Genomic DNA, 25,147 nt, shown 5'->3' on the forward strand with positions numbered 1-25,147 from the left:
AGGGAAAGGAACCCTTAACGGAACTATTCTCATTGGAAGATGTTTCTTACTAACCATGTAATATAACATAACTAGTTGGGCACTTGTCTGATAAGGCAATTATGACCCCGACGCCTTGTCTCCATGCATGCCCCGGTTCTTTTATAACCGTAGGGGTATTCCGACACACTCCGGACTATTGGGTCCCGAGGTTGAAGCGAAATGGTCCGCAAAGACAAATGATCTACAATCCGGCTAGAAGGCATCTTACATGTAATTTCAAATTACATCGTCAAACCGACTGATTGTACTCCTCCTCAATCCCATCTAACAGGCTGTCTAATATACAGTCCTGTTGGGAATATTTCACGGCCAGTTCTACTTGGCCATACATCAAGCTCACAGGGATCTCCTTCCCATCAGGCCCCGCAGGTCCGACCTCGGCCATGTGGTTTGGGTCAGCCTTCGGGTAGCGCGTCTTCACCATGGCCCAGGGCTCCCTGGCGCCCTGATGGCAGGCCGATATCTTCCACAAATGGAGGCGTCGCCGTGCTCCCTGGAGCTTCTCAGCAAGCTCACCAAGGCCCTCGGGTAGGGAGACGGATGGCCATAAAGCCTGAACGACGCCACTCATCGCATGCCGAACACGTTCGAACAATTGCACCAACTCGGGAAGTTGGTCACCTGTTGACCCAGGCATTTCCTCCGCAGGGCAACCTGTGAGCACACCTAAAGACATATTTCTGTCAAACGACTTCCTCGCCGAATTCTTCTTTTCAAAGGAATTTGCTCAAGCACTTACTATAAATGCCGCGACGAAGTCGCTGATTCTCCTTCAAGGAGCCAGACAGCTGGGCCCGAACACCTTTCAGCTCTTCTCCTAGCTGGGTGTGGGCATCTTGGAGCTTGTTTCTCTCCTGCTGCACCTTCATAAGCACCCTCTCGCCAGCCTTTAGCTGACGCAGTAGCTATTACTTGTTCGGATCTAGTCCGGCGCCCTCTGCAATATTATTGTCAGATTCACGCCGCACTTTGTTAATTAATTATCTTTTCAAAGTACGTCTTACCAGCGGGGGTCTCTGTGGCTCCCCCTGTGGCGGCCAGTGCGGCCTCAAGTTGGGCCTTGCACTCTTGGAGCTCCTGGGACAGATGGGTATTCTTCTCCGTAAGATCCTGCATAAAAATTGATCCTTAAATCAGTTATTTTAACCATTTTAAGTCTCGGGGGCTACTGGCATATACAACTATTAAAATTACTTACACGTATGTCTTTCACATACTGCTCCGTGGCTCTGGTTAACCCATCTTGAGTGGCATGGAGGTGCGCGTTTCCCGCATCAAAGGCATTTAACGCCTCCGGGGAGAAACATGCGTCACGAAGAACTGTCCGGCGACGCCTGTGATTCATGGTGCTCTCCACCTCAGACCGGGTGGCGGACAGCCTGCCTGCATCCTCCGTCGGAGGAGCGTCCGACTCATGCCTTGTATTCGCCTCCCCTTCTGGGCCATGCGTAGGAGCATGGCTGGCGGAGGCTTGATTGGCAACCTCTCCGGACAATGTCCAGCGAGCGCTCTTTCTGGAAAAGTTATGAGCATTAATATACCTCTGGGGAATCCTTCCCTTAAAAAATAGCGGTGCTCCGTACCGTTGCGGCGACGTTTCAGTTTGCGTCGCACTCCTCTTCCGCCTGCTGGGCTGGACTGACCCTTGTCGGCCGATCGCCGCGGGCTCGACTTCCTGCCGTAAAGGCGCTTCCTGTCGAACACCATTGGTGCACGGTGGTCAGAACTAAGCATTAAAGAAGTAACGGCGCTAGGACTTTGGTCGTACTCACCGGGGAAGTCGGACACAAACCGGGGTAGTCAGCCATAATGGCGACTAAAGCATTATCTACGCTGAGCTGGTGGTACACCCCGTCGATCAGTTCCACTGCTAAGTCCGGATCCTCTTCGGAGGCCGGATCAAGGGACCTTTCTGGGTCTTCGGGTTGTGGGGCTGGGCTTTTTATGCCCTCCACATCCCGACGCAGTTCCTGTGTCAAAATCATACAATAAGACAATTGCCTTTAAAGGCACGGTTCAGATATGCATGCGACCGCTTACCCAGCTCCGAGGGTTGTTCATGGAAAATCCGTTCAGAGGATTCATGCGGAGGAAGTCCTCCTTCTCCCCCTTGTACAAGCCGAACAGGATCTTCACCAGATCGTCGGCCGAGCCAGGTCCCTTGTGGCCGTGACGGGTGGCGTCGTCGTCTCCGTTGAAGTCCCACATGGGGTGGCCCCTATATTGGAGCGGCTGCACCCCACGCATAATGCATGTGGCCATGACTCCGATCATGGTTAATCTGGAATGGGCTAGCAGCCGTATCCGGCCCATCAAGTAATGGACGCTACTATCATCTTCTCGTCGAGGGCTCTGTGGGCGCCAACTTAGGCGTTTCTTCAGGGGAGCGTTGCTGAACTCCGGAAGGCCGATCCGGACTGGATCCGGCAGCGGAGCGTCCTCCATATAAAACCACTCCGAAGGCCAATCTTCGGACGCCTTCTTCGGGGTCCCGGGCAGTTATCCGGTCCCGGCGATGCGCCATATTTCGGCTCCGCCCACTTGATATATCGACCCCTCGTGAGAGTGGGGTACGAGGCAGAACAGCCTCTTCCACAGCGCAAAATGGGGCTCAATGCCCAAGAACAGCTCACATAGAGCTACAAAGCCCGCGATGTGCAAAATGGAGGCAGGTGTAAGGTGATGAAGCTGGAGTCCGTAGAACTCCAGGAGCCCCCGAAGAAACGGATGTATAGGAAATCCGAGTCCCCTTATTAAGTAGGAGACGAAGCACACCCGCTCTCCTTTGGAGGGATTGGGGGCGCTCTCCGCCTGCTTCCCACCTTTGTAGGTGGCCAGTCCGGCTCAAACCGGAACCATGAAGGCCGGGGGAAGATATCCCTCTGCTTGGAGCGTCACTAACTCGCTGTGTGGGACTGAGCATCTCCTCCAATCTCCTGGCTTAGGGCTGGGAGCGCGAGAAGAGGAGCCGCGTCGACTGTCCATGTTGGAATGGGTTTGGTGTCAGATGCGCCTCGATGAGTGCTTGCGGAAGGAGGATGATGTGATTTGGATCTGGATCCTCGCCTCTCTTATAGGCAGCTTATTTGCGCAGCTAGGGGGTAAAACATAAAAATACCCTGGCTTTTCACATTCGTGCGACGCGTGGAAGAAGACCATTATTGGACGCGGAACCCAAGGAGCGCAGCATTTATGAAGCAACCGGACACTATCCGGCAAACACATGGAGCATGAAGAAGAACCCGCCTTGCAAACACCAAAGACAACATACGCTCCGGATTCGTCGTTATTGAAGCCTGGTTCGGGGGCTACTGAGGGAGTCCCAGACTAGGGGTGTCCGGATAGCCGAACTATCATCATCGGCCGGACTCCAAGACTATGAAGATACAAGGTTGAAGACTTCGTCCCGTGTCCGGATGGGACTTTCCTTGGCGTGGAAGGGAAGATTGGTGATACGGATATGTAGATCTCCTACCTTTGTAACTGACTCTGTGTAACCCTAGCCCTCTCCGGTGTCTATATAAACCGGATGGCCTTAGTCCATAGGACGAACAACAATCATACCATAGGCTAGCTTCTAGGGTTTAGCTTCCTTGATCTCGTGGTAGATCTACTCTTGTAACCCACATCATCAATATTAATCAAGCATGACGTAGGGTTTTACCTCCATCAAGAGGGCCCGAACCTGGGTAAAAATATCGTGTCCCTCGTCTCCTATTACCATCTGCCTAGACGCACAGTTCGGGACCCCCTACCCGAGATCCGCCGGTTTTCACACCGATAGGAGCTCTACGGAGAAACTATTTTGGTCGCAATACCTTGCGCTAGAATATCCGGTGCCCTTTAGCGATCAGCTAAAACAGCTGGTCGAACTGCATAGGGTGGCCGAACTAGCCATGAAGGATTTAATAATCTGGCTATGGCCTGCCGAAGCTATTCCCAGCAGCTACTTCAGGCTCGTGAAGCGTCTGGTCAATGCATGCCCCCGGCTTGATGCCATCAAGCGGTCGGTCTGCATCGAAGGCGCGCACATGGCCTTCGCCTGAGTCAAGATGCATTGGGTGAAGATGGACGACGTGAAGGTTGCGACCGAGGGACCTCCCGCGGGCAAGGAGCACCGCACGCCCGAGCTGTATTTTGACAGTGTCCTGGACGGATCCCTCCTTGTGGCGGAGCAATGCGCTAAGGATGTTATCTTTGAATGAATACATTCATGTTATCCTGTCCTGTACTATGAAACAAGATCGTTATGTAATATAATGCTTGTTATTTAAAATGTTACCTCCTGTGCGGCCGTGTTGTTAAATCTGAGAGTTGGCCAGTCGTCGGCTTCCGCCCCCCACGTAGGTAGTACGGGGGTGTTCGGGATAAATCTAAACACTCTTTACTCCAAAGTTTGGTCCTTAAAGGAGGTGTTTAGCACAACAAACCAGGCAATCGGACTATATGGCTTTATCACCCTCACTTAGCCATGGGAGTTTGACAATAAAAATTTAGGCGCTACCCCTAGTATTCGTAAGTCCGAACTTGGGATGCTCTAAACACCTGATCGGATAAAACCGATTCATCACATAATGCGGAAAAAATTGCAAAAGATTTGAAACCACTCAAACAGCTGACCGGCTCACGCTGCATCATGACAGTCAAATTTCGACTTTCTCTACTGAGGTGCTCATCCGGATGAACCAGGACACAATCGTAGTAGTTCTCCCTTTACTACCCTAGCCGATATAGCAGAATGTAAGGTAGTATGCACAGGAGCCGGGCAACCCAACTATTGACCAAAGACATGACTCGGAGCCAATGCATATAATGTTATAAGTTCGGGGTGCCGAACTATACTATAAAAAAGTGCTCGGACTTTGTTGCCGTATTATGGGGCGTAATGAAGCCCCTAGCCAATTAAGGCACACCAAAGTGTACGGGTGCAATTGATAACAATAAAAAAGAAAAAAATAAGCAATAGGCTAATGCCACAGAGTTTGGGCTATTTTCCATTATATTTTGATTAATACGTTAAAGCGTATTTGTACAACTAGTGCGATAAGCAACAGGGCTATTTAACATGCCACAACCAAGGGAGAGCTGCATGTGGGTTCTTAAAAATAGGCATAACGATCGTTTAAAGAGACCACGTGGAAATTCCCTTATACGTCAATGCTTCTTGTGGTCTTCGTGTATTCGTCCCTTGATAGGTCCAACAATCAGGCCAAAAGAAACCTGAAAATAAAAAGGAAAAGTGAAAGTATGTGGGTCTAGGACAGGTTGAGCCGTACTATGGACCACGATCTAGCTGTGCCTCCATCTATGCCCATGGTATTATGAGTGTGTAGTTATGTACGCGTGGTACAAATGCCGCAGTTTGATCGGGACTAGGACGGAGGCTGAATTGCTAGTCAAGCTCTTGACGAGATGGACTGTCCTGCTGCAGAGTAGTCCAGACTCGTTTGACAGTGTCCGGGAGCTTGGCCACCGAATTAAGGTTCTGCCTAAAAAGGCTGCTCTGTGCTTCTGCTGCAAGGGCAGCGGTGTGCTCCTCAGTACAGAGGGAGCGTTCCATGTTTCCATTAACTGTTATGACACTGCATGGTCAGGGCATCTTGAGCTTGAGATAAGCATAGTGTGGCACCGCATTGAATCGAGTGAATGCCTTTCATCCGAGCAGTGCGTGATAGCCGCTGCGGAAGGGGACGATATCAAAGATCAACTCTTCGCTTCGGAAGTTGTCCAGGGATCCGAAGACCACCTTGTCGGTGTCAAAACCGGTGGATCTCGGGTAGGGGGTCCCGAACTGTGCGTCTAAGGTTGATGGTAACAGGAGGCGGGGGACACGATGTTTACCCAGGTTCGGGCCCTCTCTATGGAGGTAATACCCTACTTCCTACTAGATTGATCTTGATGAATATGAGTATTAGAAGAGTTGATCTACCACGAGATCGTAATGGCTAAACCGTAGAAGTCTAGCCTATGAGGTTGTGATTGATGTGTCTCTCCCTAGAAGTCTAAACCCTCTGGTTTATATAGATACCGGGGGGGACTAGGGTTGTACAAAGTCGGTTACAGAGGAAGGAATCTACATACCCGAATCGCCAAGCTTGCCTTCCACAACAAGGAGAGCCCCATCCGGACACGGGACGAAGTCTTCTATCTTGTATCTTCATAGCCCAACAGTCCGGACCAAGCATATAGTCCAGCTGTCCGAGGACCCCTTAGTCCAGGACTTCCTCAGTATCCCCTCACCCAGGCTTCAATGACAATGAGTCTGGCGCGCAAATTGTCTTCGGCATTGCAACGCGGGTTCCTTCTCCGAATACTCCAACACAGTCTTCCGAACACAGGAAATGTGTCCGGCTCTGCAAAACAAGTACCACACACAACCGTAGAGAGTATAATATTTCACGAGTCTAATCCACTGACAACTTTTGGTAGCGTGACATCACGCCATTGCCCGGTCATTATTCGAACCGTTTTTAGCCTGCCGCCCCGTATTTCAAGGTGCGGTTTCACTGGCACGTCTTGTCAAAGCAGAGATCATGTCCCCTTATCACGGGATTCTCATAAATACGGGCATGGGTAACCCAACCGTATCATCTGCATGGCGCTTGGGGAATAGGCAGAATTTAAGGTGAGCAGGGAGGGGCATAACTTTCACTACCTTTATAAGGGGATAAGGATTCATCCTCATTCACCCACGCCTTCTCCTTCCTCTGCCCATCCATTCTCAAGCTCCAGCGCCCAAGTTCTTGCCTTCTCTGCCCAAAAAAGCACTCCAAACATGTCTGGATCAGGGGTTGGAGGCAAGTGGATGGCCTCTTCTGTCAAGAAGAAGGACATCAAGGGGCTCCGGGAGGCCGGTTACCTGGCCAAGGAAATCGTTCATCGACTTTCGGCTAAGGGATAGATCGTCCCTACCCTAGAGCCCCATGAGAGGGTTGTGTTCCTCACACACTTCGTCCGCGGGCTGGGATTCCCTCTCCACCCGTTTGTCCGCGGACTGATGTTTTACTATGGGCTGGACCTCCATGATTTGGCCCACAACTCTATCCTCAACATCTCGGCATTCATTGTCATGTGCAAGGCCTTTCTCCGCATCCCACCTCACTTCAGCCTGTGGCTGAAGACCTTCAATGTGAAGCCCAAGGTGGTGAGCGGCCAACAAGCCGAGTGCGTGGGCGCCATGGTGGGCAAGATGCCCAATGTCACCTGGCCCGAGGGCTCCTTTGTGGAGACAGTGAAGTGGTGGCAGTCGGGATGGTTCTACATCACCAAGCCGCGCGACACCAACTAGGCGGCGGCCCCTGGATTCCGATCCGCAGTCCTGACGAGGCTCACCTCCTGGCAAGAGAAGGGCCTACCCTGGGGCTCTCCGGACGAGCTGACAGCGCTCTAGACGCGCGTCCAGCATATGATAATCAAGAAAGTCAAGCTCGTCGACGTGGTCTAGGTCATGCTCGTCCACCGGATTCTTCCATGCCAACGCCGGACTTGCCTCCTGTGGGAGGATGACCCGGCCAAGCACCAGACTCTGTTAGAACTCTTCGGTACGATGCACGAAGATATATGGAAGGTGCTCTTCAAGGACAACGAGGTGTCGCCGGCCACGGACGAGGATCGTGGGCACGACCTAACCCATCCTGCAAATCCGGTAAGCCCTTTCACGTTTTCAAGGTGTTCCCTTTACTCGCGCATGAGAGGAAGGCATCTAAGTCTCTCTATCGATTATTTCAGGATTGGACAGAGATGGCGGAACAAATTGACTGTCCGGCCCCGCTGCCCGAAGGCCCAGAGATCCCGCTCCTGATGAAGATGCTGATTTTGGCGCCTTACAAGGTGCCGGAGAAGAAGGCCAAGAAGAAGGCAAAGGGGACCAGAAGTGGTCTCCGCCATATGGGTACTCCGGACATGACGTTCGAAGACGCCGAGGCCGCTCCTCCGCCGAAGACGACAAAGAAGAGGAGGACGAGGAAGAAATCCACTCCCCTTCCGCAGGAAAAAAAAGAGAAAAGGACGCCCCCCACGCATCCGGAGGCCGGTGCGTCCAAGAAAGGGAAGGCTTCCTTTTTGGATAGCTCCACAGCAGCCACCAACAGGAGCTGGGAGTGGCTGCCCAGGGAGAAGCCCCTGGCCGACTCGTAAATGTCCGGAAACGTACTCATATCTGGATTCTTCACTCTATTATTTTAACATGCTTACATTATGCACTTGCAGTCTGGCTCAGTCTCACCTTGATCGGTCCTCATTAGAGGATTTGATGGACCCAACGGTGATGAACAGCGAGACCCTTCCGTCGGCTACCTCTCCCCGGGACCTAGATGGCGCCGAAGCATCATCCCGAAGGATCCCCGTCCTGGGATGGAATCTGGTGGCCGTACAGGAGGTGCCAGAGGGTGAAGCCTCGGCTGCCGAACACATGGGGGAGCAGACCCCTATCGACACTGACGATGGGGCCGCATTCAATTTGGCCCTCATCCGAATACAATTCCGGAGACCCCTAAAGTTCTGGAATCAGGCGAGCAACCCCCTTCAAAGGGAAGGGGCACGCCTATGATGCCAGTGACCTCTGTCCAACCAGAGGCACCAGACAAGTTGCTGGAAGCGCTGAAAGGCGCTTCCATGGTTGATGAACACCATACCCTAATGGGTGCGGAGATTGGGAAGGTCCAGGCAGCGAAAAGTGGATTGACCGAAGCCTGCACTAGCCTTCTAACAGGCTTTGAGGTAAGTAATATAAGTATAAAAGAATATCACAGTGTACACAGTAGCCCCTGATGCTCTTTTCGGTGTTCGGAAAGAAAAGCCGAACAGAGGATCAAAATAATTTTTGCAGGAGTCTAACATAATATGTCTATGATAATAAGCAGGCATCGCTACTAGTTGCTGCTGCTCATACTGTGGAGGTCCCCGGACTAAAGCAAAACCTGGAGCGGGCCGAGGAAGAGCTCGGCCTCGTGAGGAAGCAGATTGAAGAAAGCAAAGGTATGTAGTAACCTGCGTGTATAGTCAGGAAGGATGAAAGGTTCGTGCTGACTAAAGTGTCATGAACTTCATTAGGGGCCACGACCGAGGTGGCGGCACTCAAGAAGGCATTGGCCGATGCTGAGGACAAAGAGGCCAAGGAATGCGCCGCGCGCGAGAAGCAGGAGGCTCGGGTCAGCGAGGTCCAGCAAGAGCTCCAGGACGTCATCAAGAAGTACGAGTCCTTGGAGCGTGATTATAAGACTCGAGAGTTCGAACTTGCCAAGGCCCGCCAGAGCGCACAAGATGCCCGGGCCGAAGCCCAGAGCACCCTCCAGGAAATCCAGTTGGCCAAGAAGATCGTGGTGGGTAAGGATTTCATTATGCAAAGCAAGTATGTGAAGGATACATTCCTTTTACTTACCCGAATTTGGAGCTCTCCAGGGGCGTTCACGGATTTGCCGCGCAGCATATCAGATGCTGCTGAGTTTTATCGAGCCGAAGAAGGGAGCTCTATGGAGAAGCTGTTCTAGTCGCAATACCGTGGGCCAGAACATCTAGTGCCATTTAGAGACTAGTTGAAACAACTGGTCGAACTGCACAAGGCAGCCGAACTAGCCATGAAGGACCTAATAGTCCGGATGTGGCCTGCCGAGCACATGCCCAACAGCTACTTCGGACTTGTAAAGCGGCTTGTGAGTGCCTACCCACAGCTTGAAGTTATAAAGCGGTCGGTCTACATTGAAGGTGCACGGATGGCCTTTGCCCACGCCAAGATGCACTGGGCGGAGATGGATGCCACGAAGCTGGTGACCGATGGGCCGCCTGAGGGCAAGGAGCACCGCCGACCTGAACTATATTTTGATAGTGTCCTGGAGGGATCCCGCCTTGTGGCGGAGCAGTGTGCCAAGGATATTATATTCCCATGAAAATATTCATGTTATCCTATCCTGTAATATAAAACAAGTTCTTTATGTAATATAATGCTTGTTTGTTTTAAAGTTTTACCTCCTGTGCGGCCGTTTATGAAATCTGAGAGTTGGCCAGTCGTCAGCTTCTGCCCCCACGTAGATAGTATGGGGGTGTTCAGGATAAGTATAAACACTCTTTACTCCAACTTTTGGTCCTTAAAGGAGGTGTTTAACGCAATGACCAAGGCAATCGGACTATATGACTTTATCACCCTCACTTAGCCATAGGAGTTTAACAATGAAAATTTTGGCGAAGCCCCTGGTATTCGGAAGACCGAAGCTGGGGCGCTATACATGCCTAATCGGATAAGAACCAATTCCTCGCGTAAAGCGGAAAAAATCTCTAAGGATTTGAAGACCTCTCAAACAGCGAACTAGCTCTCGCCGCATCATGACAGTCAGTTTTCGGCTTTCTCTACTGAGGTGCTCGTCCGGAAGAACCGGGACACAGTCGCAATAGTTCTCCCTTTACTACCCTAGCCGATATAGCGGAACATAAGGTAGTAAGCACAGGAGCCTGGCAACCCAACTATTGACCAAAGACATGATTCGGAGCCGATGCATATAATGCTATAAGTTTGGGGTGCCGAACTATACTACAAAAGTGTTCGGACTTTATTGCCATATTGCGGGGCGCGATGAAGCCCCTGGCGAAGTAATGCGTACCAGAGCGTACGGGTGCAATAAAAAATACAAAGACGAGGAAAAAATGAAGTAATAAGCTAACGCTGGGAATTATTTTCCATATTAATTTGATTAATACGTCGAGACGTACTTGTACAAGTAATGCGATAAGCAAGTAAGGCTATTTAATATGCCATGACCAAGAGTGGGCTGCATACGGGTATGTAAAACAGGTATAGCGATCGTTAGCAGAGACCACCTGGGGATTCCCTTTGTACGTCAAAGCTCCTTGCATCCTTGGTGTATTCATCCCGTGATGGGTCCGATTATCAGGTTATCAGAAAAAGCCTCAAGAAGAGAAAAACCTGAAATAAATAAAAAAGAAACGGTGAAGGTATGTGGATCCAGGCGTGGTTGAGCCGCATTGTGGACCATGGTCTAGCTATGCCTCTATCCTTGCCCATGGTACTTTGAGTGTGTAGTAATGTATGCGTGGCACAAATTTCACCGCTTGATTGGGACTGGGACGGAGGCCGAATTGCTAGCTGAGCTCTAGACGAGCTGGACGGTCCCGCTACAGAGTAGTTCAGACTCGCCTGACGGTGTGTGGGGGCTTTACTGCCGAATTGAGGTTCTGCCTAAGAAGGCTACTCTGTACTTCTGCTGCAAGGGCCGCGGTGTGCTCCTCAGTATGGAGGGAGCGCTCCGTATTTCCATTGACTGTTATAACACCGCGAGGTCCGAGCATCTTGAGCTTGAGGTAGGCATAGTGCGGTACCACATTGGATCGAGAAAATGCGGTTCGTCCGAGAGTGCATGATGGCCACTGCGGAAGGGGACGATATCAAAGATTAACTCTTCGCTTCGGAAATAATCTGGGGATCCGAAGACCACTTCCAGTGTGATTGAGCCCGTACAACAGGCCTCTACACCTGGTATGACACCTTTAAAGGTGGTTTTTGTGGGCTTGATCCTTGAGCGATCGATACCCATTTTGTGCACTGTATCCTGATAGAGCAGGTTCAGGCTGCTGCCACCATCCATGAGGACTCACGTGAGATGTAATCCTTCAATAATTGGGTCAAGGACCAGTGCGGCTGAACCGCCATGACAGATACTGGTTGGATGGTCCCTGCGATCGAAGGTGATCGGACAGGAGGACCATGGGTTAAATTTTGGGGCGAATGGCTCCATCGCGTAGACGTCCCAGAGTGCATGCTTGCGCTCCTTCTTGGGGATATGGGTGGCGTATATAATGTTCACCATTTTAACTTAGGGGGGAAATTTCTTCTGTCCCCCTGTGTTCGTTGGTCGGGATTCCTCGTCATCGTCCTCGCTTTGCGACCCTTTCTCCTTATTCTCGGCATTTAACTTGCCGGCCTGTTTGAAAACCCAACATTCCCTGTTGGTATGATTGGCTGGTTTATCCAGAGTGCCATGGATTTGGCATGATCGATCTAGTATGCAGTCCAGACCGGACGGGCCCGGTTGTTCCTTTTAAATGGCTTCTTCCGCTGACCAGACTTAGAGCCGCTGAATCCAGTGTTGACCGCCGTGTCTTCGGTACTATCACTGTTGTTTCGACGCTTATGTCTATTGCGTCGGGGCTTGCCATTGTTGTTTCTGGCTTGAGAAGTGCTAGGTTCGCTTTGTGTTGTTGTTGCTACGGGCTAGCCAGCTGTCTTCGCCCGCACAAAAGCGGGTCATGAGTGCCGTAAGGGCTGACATGGAATTCAGTTTTTACTGGCCGACATGTCTGGCCAGCCATTCATCGTGGATGGTGTGCTTAAAGGCCGCTAGGGCTTTGGCGTCCGGGCAGTCGATGATCCGGTTCTTTTTAGTTAGGAACCGAGTCCAGAATTTCCTGGCTGACTCTCCGGGCTGTTGGATTATATGAGTTAGGTCATCGGCATCCGGAGGTCGTACATATGTGGCTGGGAAGTTGTCGAGGAAGGCGTCCTCCAATTCCTCCCAGCTGCCAATGGAGTTTTCGGGCAGACTGTTTAACCAGTATCTAGCTGGTCCCTTGAGTTTGAGCGGGAGGTATTTGATGGCGTGAAGATCATCACCGCAGGCCATATGAATGTGGAGAAGAAAATCCTCAATCCACACCGCGGGGTCTGTTGTGCCATCGTATGATTCGATGTTTACGGGTTTAAACCCTTTTGGGAAATCATGTCCCATTACTTTGTTAGTGAAGCAGAGGGGGTGTGCGGCGCCCCTATATCGGGCCAAGTCGTGACTTAGTTCGGATGGAGCTCGTCTGTGGTTTTCGGCCCGGATGTGGTTATGTTTCTCACGTTCCGCCAGATGGCCGTTGTCGCGCGTCAAGGCGCACCCCCGTGATCCATAGATTGATCTTGTCTGACCTGCTCCCTTTTCCAAATCGCGTTGCAGGTCATGTGTATATCCCCGAGCTGTTGTATTTCTATTTGTTCAGCGAGGTAGTGCGGGCTGGTATTCGGCTTGAGGTGCCGCTTTGTCCCGGCTACGTGGTGGTCGGTCAGCCATATTGTACCTTGGTAGGACGGGCTCTAGCGCCTCGTCATCAAACTGTGGTAATAGTTTGCGCTTCAGGTAGCTTTTGGTTGGGTGCTCGAGGCCATGTTCCTCGGCTTCCAGGACGTCAGTCCATCTTTCATTGAGCAGATTTTGATCAGCTTGAAGCTGCTACTGCTTTTTTCAGGCTTCTTGCAGTGGCAATTAGCTGACGCTTAAAGTGTTCCTGTTTGGCGGGCTCTTCAGGCACGATGAAATCTTTGTCACCGAGGCTAACCTCGTCCTCAGAGAGCGGAAGGTAGTTGCTATCCTCTGAGTCTTCGTTCATGGCTTGTTCGCCAGGGCTGACTCGCCCATCATCCCGTTCCTCCTGTTCGGAGGTTGGCTCAACGGGGTCTTCATTGTTTTCGGCACCGTCCGGAGTGTTGTCCTCTTCTATGACGGTGTTGCTATTTTTACACGGCGTGCCTTAGAGCGGCGCCACTAAAGTTGGTGCTTCGGCTGTATCTCAGGAGGTTTGTCCTCGACTAGATTTTTATCGCCACCGTTATTTTCTTTGGGTGTATCCACCAAGTATATGTCGTACAAGGAGGTGGCTATCCAACGCCCTGTAGGCAGTGGTTCCTAATCGTCTCCGGCATCGTCGTCCGTACCGTTGATGTCTTCGGAGTCATATTCAAGCATGTCGGTTAAGTCATCGATAGTGGCTATAAAGTGGGTGGTGGGTGGGGAACGAATTTCTCCATCATCCGCTTCCCATTCGAGCCGGACATAGTTCGGCCAAGAATCCCCTGACAGGGAGAGAGATTTCAATGAATTTAACACGTCGCCAAAAGGCGAGTGCTAGAAGATGTCCGCGGAGCTGAACTCCAAGACCGGGGCCCAATTAGGTTCAGTAGACGCGCATGCACGCGGTCCGGAATCCATGGCCGGAGACAAGTCCGGGGTTCCGGTGACACAAGCCCTGGTCGATGTTGAGTCTGTGTGTGGCTCGAGCACCGCCGAGTCTATGGCCTCGGTGGCGGGGTTAAGCTTCCCGTCCTCAGACGACATAGTCCGCTCCGGCTCTAGGGCCAGGGTGGTCACAGGTGCTATATCCTGCGTGTGGCGCGATGATAGATCTAGGTCATGTTCATCGTAGTGGCCGGGGACTGCCGTCATGGGCTCGAATTCGTCGAAGTGCAAGTCTCAGCGGACATCAGCACAAAATTCAGCCTTCCGAATCTAACCTGATGGCCAGGGGTGTAGCTATCGATCTGCTCTAGATGGCCAATCGAGGTGGCCTGTAGTGCGAAGCCGCCGAATACGAAGATCTGTCCAGGGAGGAAGATTTCCCCCTGGACTGCATTGTTGTAGATGATTGATGGAGCCATCAAGCCTATCTTCGACGACACAGTGGAACTCTCAATGAAAGCACCAATGTCGGTATCAAAACCGGCGGATCTCGGGTAGGGGGTCCCGAACTGTGCGTCTAAGGTCGATGGTGACAGGAGGCGGGGGACACGATGTTTACCCAGGTTCGGGCCCTCTCCATGGAGGTAATACCCTACTTCCTGCTTGATTGATCTTGATGAATATGAGTATTACAAGAGTTGATCTACCATGAGATCGTAATGGCTAAACCCTAGAAGTCTAGCCTATGAGGTTATGATTGATGTGTCTCTCCCTAGAAGTCTAAACCCTCCGGTTCATATAGACAACGGGGGGGACTAGGGTTGTACAAAGTCGGTTACAGAGGAAGGAATCTACATATCAGAATCGCCAAGCTTGCCTTCCACGCCAAGGAGAGTCCCATTCGGACACGGGACGAAGTCTTCTATCTTGTATCTTCGTAGCCCAACAGTCCGGCCCAAGCATATAGTCTGGCTGTCCGAGGACCCCTTAGTCCAGGACTCCCTCACTCCTCCAGTGTGATTGAGCCTGTATAGCGGGCCCCTACACTTGGTATGACACCTTTAAAGGTGGTTTTTGTGGGCTTGATCCTTGAGGTATCAATACCCATTTTGTGCATTGTATCCTGATAGAGCAGGTTTAGGCTGCCGCCCCGTCCATGAGTACTCGTGTAAGATGGAATCCATCAATGATTGGGTCGAGAACTAGTGTGGCTGAACCGCCATGACGGATACAGGTCGGATGGTCCCTGCGATCGAATGTGATCGGGCAAGACGACCATGGATTGAACTGTGGGGCGACTGGCTCTATCGCGTAGACGTCCCTGAGCGCGCGCTTGCGCTCCCTCTTAGGGATATGGGTAGAGTATATCATGTTCACCGTTTAACTTGGGGGGGGGACTTCTTCTGTCCCCCTGTGTTCAGTGGTCGGGGCTCCTCGTCGTCATCCTTGCTTTGCGACCCCTTCTCCTTGTTCTCGGCATTTAACTTGCCGGCCTGTTTAAAAACCCAACATTCTCTGTTGGTATGATTGGCTGGTTTATCAGGAGTTCCGTGGATTTGACATGGACGATCGAGTATGCGGTCCAAACTGGACAGGCCCGGATTGTTTCTTTTATATGGCTTCTTTCGCTGACCGGATTTAGAGCCACTGAATCCGACGTTGACCGCCGTGACTTCGGTGTTGTCACCGTTGCTTCGACGCTTGTGTCTGTTGCATCGGGGCTTGCCGTTGCTATTTCTGGCTTCAGAAGTGCCAGGTTTGCTTGTGTTGTTATTGCTATGGGCTAGCCAGCTATCTTCGCCCGCACAGAAGCGAGTCATGAGTGTCGTGAGGGTTGCCATGGACTTCAGCTTTTCTTGGCCGAGGTGTCGGGCGAGCCATTCGTCACGAATGCTATGTTTAAAGTCCGCTAGGGCTTCGGCATCCGGACAGTCGACGATCTGGTTCTTTTTAGTTAAGAACCTAGTCCAGAATTTCTTGGCTGCCTCTCCGAGATGTTGAACTATGTGACTTAAGTCATTGGCATCCGGAGGTCGGACATATGTAACTTGGAAGTTGTCGAGGAAGGCATCTTCCAAGTCCTCCCAGCTGCCAATGGAGTTTTTGGGCAGGCTGTTCAACTAGTGCCGAGCTGGTCCCTTTAGTTTTAGCGGGAGGTATTTGATGGCATGAAGATCATCACTGCGGGCCATGTGAATATGGAGAAGAAAATCCTCAATCCATACCGCGGGGTCTGTTGTCCCATCATATGATTTGATGTTCACGGGTTTAAACCATTCTAGGAATTCATGTTCCATTACTTCATCAGTGAAGCAGAGGGGGTGTGCGGCGCCTCTATATCGAGCCAAGTCGCGACGTAGCTCGGATGGAGTTTGTCTGCGGTTTTCAGCCCAGACGTGGTTATACTTGCCACATCCGGTCGGGTGGCTATCCTCGGGTGTCAGGGCACGTCCCCGCGATCCGTAGATCGATCTGGTCTGACATCCTCAGTTTCCCACGTCATGCCGCAAATCATATGTGTATCCCCGAGCTGTTGTGTCTCTGTTTTTACGGCGAGGTAGCGCGGGCTGGTGTTCGGCTTGAGTTGCCGCTTTGTCCCGGCCACGTGGTGGTTGGTCAGCCGCATTACGTGCTGGTAGGACGGGTTCCAGTGCCTCGTCATCGAATTGGGGTAGCAATTTGTGCTTCGGGTAACTTTTGGTTGGGCGCTCGAGGCCGTATTCTCCGGCTGCTAGGACATTAGTCCATCTATCGTTGAGCAGATCTTGATCAGCTTGAAGCTGTTGCTGCTTCTTTTTCAAGCTCCTTGCAGTGGCTATTAGCCGGTGCTTGAAGCACTCCTGGTCTACGGGCTCCTCAGGCACGATAAAGTCTTCATCGCCGAGTCTCACCTCGTCCTCGGAGAGCGGAAGGTAGTTACTGTCCTCCGAGTCTTCATGCATGGCCTGTTCATCAGGGCTAACTCGCCCATCCTCCTGTTTGTCCTGCTCGGAAGTTGGCTCAACGGGGTCTTCATTGTCTTCGGCATCGTCCAGAGTATTATTTTCTCATGTGTCGGTATTGTTGCTTTTTCCATGGCGTGGTTTAGAGCAGCGCCGCTGACGTCGGCGCTTTGGCTATATCTCAGGAGCTTTATCCTTGACTAGATCCTTCTCATTGTTGTCGTTGTTCTCTTTGGGTGTATCCACCATGTATACATAATGCAAGGAGGTGGCTGTCCAGCGCCCTGTAAGCGGTGGTTTCTGTTCCTGCTCCTCTCCGTCATCATCGTCCATACTGTCGATGTCTTCGGAGTCGTAATCAAGCATGTCGGTTAAGTCTTCGATAGTGGCTATGCAGTGGGTGGTGGGTGGGAAGCGAAATTCTCCATCATCAAATTCCAATTCAAGCCGGATATAGTTCGGCTGAGAGCCCCCAGATAAGGAGAGGGCTTTTAATGAGTTTAGCACATCGCCAAAAGGTGAGTGCCGGAAGATGTCCGCGGAGCTGAACTCCATGATCGGCGCTTGATCATGTTCGATGGGCACGGATGTACGCGGTTCAGAACCTATGGATGGAGACGAATCCGAGGTTCCGATGACACAGGGCCCACTCGAGGTTGGATCTGTGTGCGGCTCTAACGCAACAAAGTCTACGGCTTCCGCAGCGGGGTTAAGCTTCCCCTCCTCGGTCGGCACTATCTGCTCCGGATCTAGGGCCAGAGCAGTTATAGGCGCTATTTCCTGGGCACGGTCCGATGACAGATTTAGGTCATGTTCATCGTGGCAGCAGCGAGCGGCTGTCGTGGGCTCGAATCCATCGAAGTTCAAGTCTCCGCGGATATCGACAATGTAATTCAGGCTTCCAAACCTGACCTGATGGCCAGGGGCATAGCTGTCGATCTACTCCAGATGGCCAAGCGAGTTGGCCCGCAGTGCAAAGCCGCCGAATACAAAGATCTGTCCTGGGAGGAGGACCTCCCCCTGGACCACATTGTTGTGGATGATTGAAGGGGCCATCAAACCTTTTGGCACCAATGTCGGTGTCAAAACCGGCGGATCTCAGGTAGGGGGTCCCGAACTGTGCATCTAAGGTCGATGGTAATAGGAGACAGGGGACACGATGTTTACCCAGGTTCAGGCCCTCTCTATGGAGGTAATACCCTACTTCCTGCTTGATTGATCTTGATGAATATGAGTATTACAAGAGTTGATCTACCACGAGATCGTAATGGCTAAAACCTGATTATGATTGTGATTGCCTCTACGGACTAAACCCTTCGGTTTATATAGACACCGGAGGGGACTAGGGTTATACAAAGTCGGTTACAGAGAAAGGAATCTACATATCCGAACGCCAAGCTTGCCATCCACGCAAAGGAGAGTCCCATCCAGACACGGGAAGAAGTCTTCTATCTTGTATCTTCATAGCCCAACAGTCATTGCTAGCCTCTCTAGTACCGCACAATTCTCACCAGTGCATTAATCCCACCATTACTTTCCTCAAAAATGCCACATACCTAGCTATTATGGCATTCCCATAGCCATTCTGAGATATATTTCCATGCAACTTCCACCGTTCCGTTTATTATGACATGCACCATCGTTGTCATGTTGTTCTCATATGCATGATGCATTCCTATAGAGTCATAACTTATTCTAGAATTGAGTTGTAATTCTTGAGTTGTAAGTAAATAAAAGTGTGATGATAATCATTATTAGAGCATTGTCCCATGTGAGTAAAGGATGATGGAAGCTATGATTCCCTCACAAGTTGGGATGAGTCTCCGGACTTTTCAAAAAATAGAAGTGGCCAAAGAAGCCCAAATAAAAAAAAGAGGCCAAAAGAAACCGACACAAAAAATGAGAGAAAAGAGAGAAGGGGCAATGCTACTATCCTTTTACCACACGTGTGGTTCAAAGTAGCACCATGATCTTCATGATAGAGAGTCTCCTAAGTTGTCACTTTCATATACTAGTGGGAATTTCTCATTATAGAACTTGGCTTGTATATTCCAATGATGGACTTCCTCAAATTGCCCTAGGTCTTCGTGAGCAAGCGAGTTGGATGCACACCCACTTAGTTTGTTTTTGAGCTTTCATACCCTTATAGCTCTAGTGCATCTGTTGCATGGCAATCCCTACTCATTTACATTGATATATTGATGGGCATCTCCATAGTCCATTAATATGCCTAGTTGATGTGAGACTATCTCCTTCTTATTGTCTTCTCCACAACCACCATATTCTATTCCATCTATAGTGCTATATCCATGGCTCACGCTCATGCATTACGTGAAAGTTGAAAAAGTTTGAGAATACTAAAGTATGAAACAATTGCTTGATTAAGACCGGGGTTGTGCATGATTTAATACTTTGTGTGACGAAGACGGAGCATAGCTAGACTGTATGATTTTGTAGGATAACTTTCTTTGGCCATGTTATTTTGAGAAGACATGATTTCTTTATTAGTATGCTTGAAGTGTTATTGTTTTTAAGTCAATATTAAACTTTTGTTTTGAATCTTATGGATCTGAATATTCATGCCACAATAAAGAAAATTACATGGATAAATATGTTAGGTAGCATTCCACGTCAAAAATTCTGTTTTTATCATTTACCTACTCGAGGACAAACGGGAATTAAGCTTGGGGATGCTTGATACGTCTCTAATGCATCTATATTTTTTATTGTTCCACGCTATTATATTGTCTGTTTTGGATGTTTTATATGCATTAATATGTTATTTTATATTATTTTTGGGACTAACTTATTGACCTATAGCCTAGTGCCAATTTCTGTTTTTTGCTTGTTTATGAGTTTTACAGACAATGAATTCAAACGGAGTCCAAACAGAACAAAACTTTCGTGATAATTTTTCTTGGACCAGAAGACATCCAGAGGACTTGGAGTCCAAGTCAGAAGATCCCTGAGGAGGCGACAAGACACAGGGGCGCGCCCTAGGAGGAATGCATGATGACCCACAAGTATATGGGATCAATTGTAGCATTTTCGATAAGTAAGAGTGTCGAACCCAACGAGGAGCAGAAGGAAATGACAAGTGCTTTCAACAAGGTAATGTCTGCAAGTGCTGAAATTGTAAGTAAAAGAGTAGTTTGATAGCAAGGTAATTTGTAACGAGCAAGTAACAGTAGAAGTAACAAAAGTGCAACAAGGTATCCCAATCCTTTTGAGGCAAAGGACAGACTAAAGTGGTCTCTTATGATAAGCAAAGTGTTCTTGAGGGTACACGGGAATTTCATCTAGTCAATTTCATCATGCTGGTTCGATTTGTGTTCGCTTCTTTGATAATTTGGTATGTGGGTGGACCGGTGCTTAGGTGCTGTTTTTACTTGAACAAACCTCCTACTTATGATTAACCCCCTCGCAAGCATCCGTAACTACGAGAAAACTATTAAGAATAAATTCTAACCATAGCATTAAACTTTTGGATCCAATTGGTCCCTTATGGAATAGCGCATAAACTATGGTTTAAGCTTCTGTCACTCTCGCAGCCAATCATCTAATAACTACTCCACAATGCATTCTCTTAGCCCCAAATATGGTGAAGTGTCATGTAGTCGAGGTTCACATGACACCACTAAGGGAATCACAACATACATATCATCAAAATATCGAACACATATCAAGTTCACATGATTACTTGCAACATGATTTCTCCCATGACATCAAGAACAAAAGTAACTACTCACAAATGATAATCATGCTCAAGATCATAGGGGTATTAAATAGCATAATGGATCTGAACATATAATCTTCCACCAAATAAACCATATAGTAATCAACTACAAGATGTAATCAACACAACTACTCACCCACAAGCACCAATCTATAGTTCCGGTGCAAAGATTGAACACAAGAGATGAACTAGGGTTTGAGACGAGATGGTGATGTTGAAGATGTTGATGGAGATATCCCTCCCCAAGATGGGAGAGTTGTTGGTGATGATGATGATGATGATGATTTCCCCCTCCGGGAGGGAAGTTCCCCCGGCATCGGACGACAAAAGTGCTCTTGCCAGGTTCCACCTCAAGAAAGCGGCGCTTCTTCCCGAAAGTCCTCTCTTTATTTTTTGTAGGTCAAAATGACTTATGTACCAGAAGAGGGGCACCGGAGGTGGGCCGAGGTGAGCACAACCCACCAGGTCGCGCCTGGGCTCCCTGGCGCGCCCAGGTGGGTTGTGCCCACCTGGTGGGCCCTTTCTGGTACTTATTTGCTCCAAAAATACTCATTTATTCCATAAAAAATCCTCGTGAAGTTCCCGCTCATTTGGAGTTGTGCAGAATAGGTAGCCTGGTGTAGCTTTTTCAGGTCCAGATTTCCAGTTGCCGGAATTCTCCCCCTTTGTCTGTACCTTGCATATTATGAGAGAAAATGAATTAGAATTACTCCAAAAACCAGTACTATGCAATAAAACAACATAAATAATAGTAGGTAAACATGATGCAAAATGGACGTATCAACTCCCCCAAGCTTAGGCCTCGCTTGTACTCAAGTGAAAACCAAAATCAAAAAACATGTCCACATGCTTAGAGAGAGAGAGAGAGAGAGAGAGAGAGAGAGAGGTGTCGATATAAACAAAATACGGACATAGAAGCATCATGTAACTTATTATAACAGCAACAACCTTTAACATAAAACTTTTATAATAGAACTTTTATCATAAAGTTCTCATGAATAAGTAACAATTCATCACAACATCGAAGTAATAAGCATAAACTCTATTGGAAAGCAACAAACTATATTATCAGTCAACTTTGCAACTACAACTCTTCATCTTTTCAGGAAGGGTCACATATCGGAGCCTTTAGGCAAGTCCACATACTCAACCATCATATAGTCTTCTATGATTGTTTACACTCACCGCATATACATGAGCAAAACGTTTCACCCGAACACATAGAAAGATAGAGGCGTATAGTTTCGCCTCCCAACGTACTCACCTCAAGCGTGATGTCAACAATAATAACTCATGGTACCCATATTCAACTAGATATATGTGCCTAGATCTTTCCTCACCACATGATGCTTGCCAAAAGAGAAAATAAAAAGGAATAGAGAGAAGAAATTTGACTCTTGCATGAAAGTAAATACATAAAAGTAAAAGATAGGCCCTTCGCAGAGGGAAGCAGAGGTTGCCATGCGCTTTTTGTTTGTATGCTCAACCTTTAGTGCAAGATAACGTCACGTTATATTGCCCCTTATGATGGAAACCTTTATTATGCAGTCTGTCGCTTTTATTCTTCACCATCACAAGTTCGTACAACGCTCTATTTTCTCTTACACTAAATGATCTAACACTTTTAGAAGCAATCTTTAGTGCCTTATTGCACTGATGACAACTTACTTGAAGGAACTTGCTCAATCCATAGGTAGGTATGGTGGATTCTCAAAACAAGATTTGTGTTTACGGGTTTTTGGATGCACAAGTAGTATCTCTACTTGGTGCGGAATTTTTGGCTAGCAAAGATAGGGGGCAAACACCAAATGTTGAAGGATCTTCTATAGGAATATGAACAAACATAAGTCATTACGCTGTCTTCCTTGTCCAACGTCAACAATTTTTTCATATAATATTTTGATGGGTGCTCACAATCACAAAAGATTTCCAGGATAGTGTATTTGCATGTGAATCTTCTCTTCCCTTATTAATTCTTTTATGAGTTGCATCATTGACCAATGCTTTGTTTGTCAATCTACAACAAAATTTTCTACTTATACTTTTCCTTATGTGATGTCATTACTTACCATAAGATTAGCATATGATCTTTTGCATTTATTTCCTTTCCTTTATCGAAACATGAAAGTAAAAGAAGCAAAACTCAAACTAAACTTTATTATATATCTCGCACACGATTACAAAGATAGATCACTAAGCAAACTCTCAAAAAGAAAGGATCGAACTAAGAAAAGTAAAGGCAAAAGATAGTGGAGGTCATACGATACCGGGGCACCTCCCCCAAGCATGGCAAAAGCCAAGCGGAGTGCCCATACCCAATACTTAATTTTCTTTTGGTGATGAAGAAGGAGGTGGTGGTGATGAAGTAGCGCTGATCCTGTCCTCGGGTTTCCATGGCAGAGGCTAACCATCATAAGAGGAAGAGTGAGTCTCTCGGATCCTGTAACTAGAAGCCAAACTCGTACCTTTAAACCTTGCCTCATATTCAAATACTTGATTTTGAAGGTCCTAGATCTAGCTCTGGAGGAAGTTGATTTGCTCATTGAAGTAGAAGACGATGTCCTTCATGGACTTTCCATCCACCTTGAGATCACGGATGTAGTCCGCGATCATGAGGTGATTGGCATTGAGTCCAAGTTCCACCATCCCCTTGCACCGGAAGACTTCCTACTCCATAGCTTCAAGCCTGGCCTCCATGGACCCAGTCCCCTTGGGGCCTTGTACATCGCGCATGTGGAGCACCCCATCACGCATCTGGATAGCTTGAGGGTGCTGCATCACCTCCCGTAGATACGGGTTGATGACGTTCTCAAAGAACTTGTCCTTGGAGGAGCTTGAAAAGGCCATGGTGGATTAGATCTGATAGAAAACAACAAGAAAAGAAAATAGGAGATTTCTCCGCGATACGGAGGTCAACAAGTTTGGGGAGTATATAAAGATTTTTTATCTTGGAAAACAAGCAAACGGAAGAAAAACGGAGTCCGGAAGGTACCCGAGGTGGGCACAACCCACCTGGGCGCACCTGGTGCTAGGCACACGCCCTGGTGTATTGTGCCCACCAGGGTCACCTTCCTGGTAGTTTCTTATTTTCCTAATTTTCTAAATATTCCAAAACTGACAAAAACATTTTTGCGGATTTTTCGGAGTCCATTTACTTACCGTATCACGTACCTCCTTTTTTTCATGATTCTGGAGTGGTTCCGGAAGGTTTCTTTTATGTGTTCTTCTGGTGTCATAGTTTGGATAATACTGCTTTAAACATAAATGGGTGTACCTAAGATATTATGTTTTATTCATTTCCCATTAACAACCTTCGGGTTAGTGCCTTCGGCATTATTTATTTTGATAACTCCTGATCGATAGACCTCCTCGATAACATAAGGTCCAACCCATTTGGAGAGGAGTTTTCCTGCAATGAATCTGAAACGAGAGTTGTACAAAAGAACATATTCTCCAACCTTGAACTTACGCTTTTGGGTTCTTTTATCATGCCATCTTTTAACTTTTTCTTTGAATAACTTTGCATTTTCATAAGCCTGGGTTCTCCATTCATCTAATGAGCTAATATCAAATAACCTCTTTTCACCAGCAAGTTTGAAATCATAGTTGAGTTCTTTAATTGCCCAATATGCTTTATGTTCTAACTAAAGAGGCAAATGACAAGCTTTTCCATAAACCATTTTATAAGGAGACATACCCATTGGATTTTGATATGCTGTTCTATAAGCCCAAAGTATATCATCTGGTTTCTTAGACCAATTCCTTTCGGGACCTATTGACTGTCTTTTGTAAAATTAGTTTTATTTCTCTATTACTAAGTTCAACTTGACCACTAGACCGAGGATGATAAGGTGATGCAATTCTATGGTTAACATCATACTTGGCAAGCATTTTACGGAAAACAACATGAATAAAGTGCGAACCACCATCAGTCATTAAATATCTAGGGACTCCAAACCTAGGGAAAATAACTTCCTTAAGCATTTTAATAGAGGTGTTGTGGTCGGCACTACTAGTTGGGATAGCTTCTACCCACTTAGTAACATAATCAATAGCAGCCAAAATATGAGTATACCCATTAGAGGAAGAAAAAGATCCCATGAAATCCAACCCCCAAACATCAAATGGTTCGACAGCAAGTGAATAATTCATAGGCATTTCTTGACGCTTACCGATATTACCTATTATTTGACATTCATCACAAGATAAGATGAACTTACGGGCATCCTTGAAGAGAGTAGGCCAATAAAACCCATATTGCAATACCTTATGAGTGGTTCTGTCTCCCGCGTGATGTCCTCCATAAGCTTTGGAGTGACATTTCCGTAGGATTTGTTCCTGTTCATGCTCAGGTCAATAACGTCTAATAATACCATCTAATTCTTCTTTATAAAGATGTGGGTCATCCCAAAAGTAATGTCTTAAATCATAGAAGAATTTTTTTCTTTTGTTGGTAACTGAAGCTAGGTGGTATGTATTTAGCA

At 48.2% G+C, this 25,147-nt stretch overlaps 1 pseudogene; it reads right to left on the bottom strand.

Annotated features, from left to right (window-relative positions):
• LOC119321233 overlaps positions 1 to 24,710 on the bottom strand; it is a 184,334-nt pseudogene extending 159,624 nt beyond the window's left edge.
• Positions 24,711 to 25,147: the final 437 nt, after the last annotated feature.

The sequence above is a fragment of the Triticum dicoccoides genome, chromosome 6B (assembly GCF_002162155.2).
Source record: "Triticum dicoccoides isolate Atlit2015 ecotype Zavitan chromosome 6B, WEW_v2.0, whole genome shotgun sequence".
NCBI classification, from domain to species: Eukaryota; Viridiplantae; Streptophyta; class Magnoliopsida; order Poales; family Poaceae; genus Triticum; species Triticum dicoccoides.